Below are 6,017 nucleotides of genomic sequence, written 5' to 3' on the forward strand. Positions count from 1 at the left end.
ATTTTGAGCACAAATTTCTGTTGACTCTTCAATGAACATCCTCAGTAACAATTTCAAAATGACAAACATTGTTTTTTCTTAATTTATACCTGTTCAAGCATGATAAATTTAACTTTATTTCTAAAAAAGGAAAAAGAAAAGAAAAGAAAAATAGTGGGATAGTTCTAGAAAAGCTGCAAAAAGAAATCAAAATGTAAAAAATAGTTTAATCTAAATTTTAGTTAACCATAAGAATTGTTATAAACAAATATTTTGCACACAATAACTGCTCACAGTTTGAATGTTTATTTATTTCACTTTTTTATGTAAATGTTCTCAAAATTTTGCTCAACTTGACAAGTATTTTTAGTTTTTGATTTGTGTGCCAATGTCCACATTCTTCCTAATTTTGTTAAAGAGCAAAAAAATGAAGCTCTGTAAACATTTTTTTTCCTTTATTTACATCAGATGTGGTCTCCCTCTCATTGGAGTGGGGCTTAAACCTACAGAACAACTTTGCTTACATCCCTTTCAACATTCCTGGTGAAATTTGATTTGTGAACATCTGGAAAACAGAGGATTGAAATAGTTTGGGGAACAGCACAGTTTGGAATGTGAGTGGCAGCAATGTAATAAAGTTCTTTGGTCTTTCTGGGGGAACAAACAGAACAAATTACATTAAGAATCATATTAATTTGTTTCCCATATAAAAAAAATGTAACATTAAGAAGTGAAAAAGACGAGTTTGAGTGAGTTTACCATTGTTCTCAATGGCCGTCTGAAATAAATGAATTCCAGTACTTCCACGGCGAGATGTGTGACTTCTCCTTCAAAGTCAGAGTTGATGGAAAAGTGGGTGAGAGTCTCCAGAGGTGTGGGCGCTGCCCGACAACACAAGACAGATGAAAGAGCCCAACTTGTCTGCTGTCCTTCATTAGGGCTTGTCCGGGATGCAGCTGGATGTACTTACCTTTAATAGTGCTGATAATTAGCCCTGCCATTCTACATTCTTCTGACATAAACACACTGCCACTCACTCATGCACACAGTCACACACACAAACCCCGTCTCACACACACACACCAAAGAGTTTATTACTTGGACGGGAATCATTATCAGGCATAATTTGAAAGCAATTTTGAGGCTCACCTATTAGCTCTGTTTTGGTTCCTTCTGGTCATTAGCAGAGCTGTCAGGAAGATTGAATATTACACATTTGGAGGGGGGTCCCTAACTCCAGGTGTCAGGAGAGGTTAGGTAGAGCAAACTCAATGACAGAAAATCGCACAAAAAGCCCCCAAAATGCACCCACATTTGTATTTCTTGCTGAAAAATGAGTTTGGTCAGTAACTTTGTTTGTTTGTGAATAACATTGCCGCAGGGTTGACTGTGAAATAATTCAAGATTCCTCCCTGTGTGCCAGAGGTACTGAATAAAGTTGTGCAATTTCTCCCACCTTCATGTGTAAGATTAATCATTGTTTCCGGTGATGTGAAAGAGAAGCTGTGGAATATCAATAAAGAGCCCAATTATGAACCTGAGGTGCGACAATTGTCTATGGAAGTCTTCCTCTTTGAGGGATTAATTATGAGGCTGCATTTTACCTACTGATTTTATTAAACCCTTTCATGTCTCAACTTCCATCTCTTCTTTGGTCATTAATATGCAGATCAAAGAAGAAACTGATTTTCTCTGGCAAACAGCGAGGTCATGTCTCAAATTAGCATATTGCTAATTTGCATAAAATAGATATAGTCTTATTAGAGTCAAAGCAGTTTAGAGGGCTTGTTATTCTAAATGTAAAGCTATTAACTTTACCCTGGAACATTCCATGCTATGTGCTTGCATGTATTCTGCTTAAACGGTGCTGAGTTCTCTGTATCAGATAACGCTCCAATTTAAACTTGACTCTCCCAACTCCTTCAGCGTGGAGACGCGGAAAGAGATGCCTTCTCCGGCGTCACTTCTTCAGAGACAGTTTTGGAACAGCCAGGGCCAGACCTATGAATAATCAGTTAGAGTGTTGTTGGTATTTACAAGCTGAATGCAAATGTCATCGTCTCTATAGATCATCTTTTCCGCTCCTGCAGGGCGCCTTTGTATTCTTTCAGCACTTTAAGGTAAAAAAAAAAAAATCATGAAATTATTACTGAGAAAGGTCATAATATAAATATTTCATAATCTGATATTTTCTGTATTAGACTGGGTTCATGCACGGTGATTTTTAGGCGGTGAGAATAAATGAAGCCTCTTTCTTTATCTAGAGTTCATCCCTTGCTGTGGTGGCAGCAGTTTTTTTTTTTTTAATTTGCTGAAAACTGAAAAAAAGTCTGAGCAATGACGGGTAAAAAATTGGATTGGCGGAATCGCTTTGTAGTCTTTCCTCCAGCTGTCTTGCATAAGTTATTTCTTTTTACCACTTGAGGCAGATCAATAGGGTTCCATACCTGCTGGTCTAACTAATAAAACGGTCGGGTAACTCAAGTCTCGGCAGTCTTTCCTGGGGTGCTGGGGGGCCCACAAGTCTTTGCGCTCCTGCTCCCCACACCCTTTCCTTTCTTAATGATTGGGATTAGAGAGGCTGGGGCCTCTACTGTAGGAGGAAGCAGCTGCTTCCATGCTCATTATAACCTCACAACTCCACAGAGTGGTAACAGCTGGAACGCACATTTCAGACGGAAAGAGCTGAGATAATATGAAGATCTCATGTGGCAATAGGCATTCCAGCACCGCGGCATCGCATGACGAGTGGATGACAGGGAGAACAGAGGTGCACTGACTGATGCATTACCTGGATGGTTTCTGTTTGGTAGCTCTGTTATTTCACTTTGATGCAGCCTGATTAGGTTTTCTGCTTAACTTTCTATTCCAATCATGACGACTCGTAATCATCCACATCTTTGTGATGATGAGTAGTTCTCAGAGAAATAACAGAGTCTTACTTCATAGATCATTTTAATCAAGGGCTGTAGTGTGCTTAAATGACGACTGGTAACTCCAGCAGACAATATCAGGCCCCTGATGATGATAGCGGGACGTGTGGGGCTAATGAATTGAGTGGCGGAGAGCGCTGATAAGGCCGCCTATTCAGACTCTACACCCCAAATACTGCTTTAATGACTTGATGATCCTTTGCATTCATAATGGGGACAGGGCTCATCTGCGGCGGAATGATAAAACCTTACAGTGTGCTGCAGTGACCGGCCACTTGCTGAACATAAAATTTTAAAGGCGCACCTGCAGCGAAACACCGACCTGCCGTTAACACAGTCGGAGGCAGACATCTGTCACTTAACAATAAAGCCAGAACTTTCACTTCACATCCTCTAAATATAAAGTTCACTTGTTCCTAATTAGTTTTTCTGATACGCCTTAATACAAAAGAAGAGATTTCCTTTTTTCTTTCTCACAGCCTCTGCTGTGCAAATGTGAAATATCCCCTCTGGCTAGCAAGACCAAGGCTAAAGCAGAGGTGAGAAGGACTGTAAATTACCCTACAGATCCCCTTCTATAATTCTCCTCTAATTGTCTGGAAGGATTTCGCATTTGGGTGTGGAATAATACTCACCCGGTGGCGTATTGAAATTCCGCTTCTCTACTCCCTGGGGTCACATTCACAATATTCCGCCCTGCAGAGCTGTGAAGCCGGAGTTTAGCCTTCTGCATGAGGTAATGAAGAGCAGGATGCATTTAAAGGAGTTCCTCCTCCACCTAGATGAGGCACCTTTGGGCCCATTACTGCAGAGCTGCTGTGACAGGTACAGACGCCTCAAACCTGCAACCTTCATTAGACCCCAGCAAAGATGCCGAAATCATAACAAGGACTTTTGTGCACCTGTACTCATCCTACCATACCCGCTGTGGAGTTCCATTATTGGAATGAGGCAGGAAGCGAAGGGATAACGACGGAAAAACACGCATAACAATAAAAAAGAGGGGAAAAAAAGAGAAGATTTTGCATGATAAAGCAGCTCACAACAAAAGCTCTGCAGCAACACGCAACCAAGACTCCTTCCTTTTCTAATCCTCCTATTGAATGTATGTGCACCATGTGGTTCTGCATGCATCCTCTACTACAAACTCCCCTATGATGACTAATGAAGTTGACACAGGGCTTTCAACTATTCATGACTTGAGGCCTGCATTATTTGCTGGGATGATGTAAGCAGGCAAACTGCATTTCCAGCTATCAAACTCTATAAAAAAATAAACTCTCCTCCTCTGTGAGAATCTTCTGACAAGGCATGCCTTTGATTTCCAAAACACTGTCTCTGTTTCCTACATCAGCGCCTCGCAGTTTCCAGCAGCTCCTTTGGGTGGACGCTCTCTGTGCAGCTGTGAGCATGTGAAGATGGAGACAGAGGGGAGAAGAAAGGGAAAAGGCTAAATGAAAGCTCATTAGACTTCTTGCTTAGAGACGTTGTGTGCATATTCTATTAGCCATATCTAAAGTGTAATTGTACCATCAGGGGGAGGACAGTGTTTTTGGGGTGCCAGGATTTCTCTCAGAGACCAGCGAAGTGTGGTAATCTCACACACCATCTCATTACAGTTTAAACCCCCAGCAGCTGCTCGCATTAGACTTTTATTACACGCTGCCGCTCACAGCTGTGCTGGCATAGACCCGGACAGGATGGTGAGAGACGGGAACAAAGACAGACAGACACAGGGATTCCAGCACAACATTTGGCTCCCATCAAAAAAAAGAAAAAAAAAAGTGGAAATATCGAAGCAGAGGGTTGTAATGACCCTAACAGCCTCTCAGTGTGATAACTCGGCGCCCTTCCTCTACCACAAACCCTCAACCGAGGCCAGGGACAGTTGCACAGATGGACCAAGTCAGACCCAGTCAAAGTGGGATTCAATCAAAAGTGTCAGAGCAGTGGTCATGCTAAAGCCTCATGCAGGGACAGCTTTCATAAGCATTTGTCTCATCGGGGGGAACATAATGGAGCAGCAATGCTCTGTTATCTCAACAAATACATCTGTTTTAGAACAAATGTGCGCATGATTAATGTTATGCTGCGCCTGAATGCTAGAAATGTTCACAACTGTGTGTGTTTTATAAACAGGGGGATTCTCAGTCAGGCCTCCTGACCTCATCCTAAGCAAAGTTTAACTCAGCAAACAAACTGATCATTTGATGTTGGGGTGTAATGTACAAAATTTGATCTCCAAATATGGGGATATATACAGTGGAAATCAATTTTAATAACATTCAGATGGAGCCCTAATGAGTCTTTGTTGGCTCTTTATTTCCATCTTTATAAAATCAAACCATCCAATTTCACATAAATGACCTCAGTGTCCTCAGTGGAAGCTATATCCTTGGTAATAGGAACTATACTGCAGTAGTTTACACTTTTTCAGGCATAAAGGAAAAACTATTGCTCAAAATGTCTGAATAAGTGAGTGTTTAACAAGCAAAGGTTGGACCAAAAAAAAAAGACGAGTTTAAGTAGACTAAATTCTGCACTAGAACATAAAAACTTTGTGCCAACAGTCATTTAAAAGCCTCTGTTTAATGAATGATAGATAATAATAATTCTTCCTGATGTCATGGTTCTGCTTTATGTTGGGCCAAACAGAAGTAAGGGACCTGACAAAGTTAGAACGACGCAACAACACTGAACCTCCTCATCTGGATCGCCTATAAACTAATCCAAACTTATATTAGTTACTGAAACCCATGCAGGGAACAAAATAACCAAAAGTCTAACACATGTTATTTCAAATAGCCCCCTCAGAAAATAAACTCTGTGTCTCACTACAGAGTATTTGAAAGAAGGTGCTACTTATGTCTCTAGCTGGCCCCATTTCTTCATATATCACTTTCAAGGATCCAGACTTTTTTGTAATTTTCAAAATCGGACTCAAGTAACCATGATTTCAGAGTCCCTTGAAGACTTTATTATTAGACACTGACATTTTTCCCCCACTCTTTTCAGGCCCTGTATGTATTAACAAACATTTTTTAATATTAGTTAAAGTCCCACTCTGTTCCTTTAGCCTTTTTTTCATGATGGAGGACATATATA

At 40.7% G+C, this 6,017-nt stretch overlaps 1 long non-coding RNA gene across 1 annotated transcript; it reads right to left on the minus strand.

The window, feature by feature from the left end:
• Positions 1 to 419: 419 nt before the first annotated feature.
• Positions 420 to 1,751, minus strand: LOC110015707. Its single transcript, XR_002290952.1, has 2 exons — positions 739 to 1,751; positions 420 to 630 (listed from the first exon to the last, which is right to left on the minus strand). It is a non-coding gene; the product is annotated as an uncharacterized LOC110015707 (long non-coding RNA).
• Positions 1,752 to 6,017: the final 4,266 nt, after the last annotated feature.

Source organism: Oryzias latipes, chromosome 10, assembly GCF_002234675.1.
Source record: "Oryzias latipes chromosome 10, ASM223467v1".
Lineage (NCBI taxonomy): Eukaryota > Metazoa > Chordata > Actinopteri > Beloniformes > Adrianichthyidae > Oryzias > Oryzias latipes.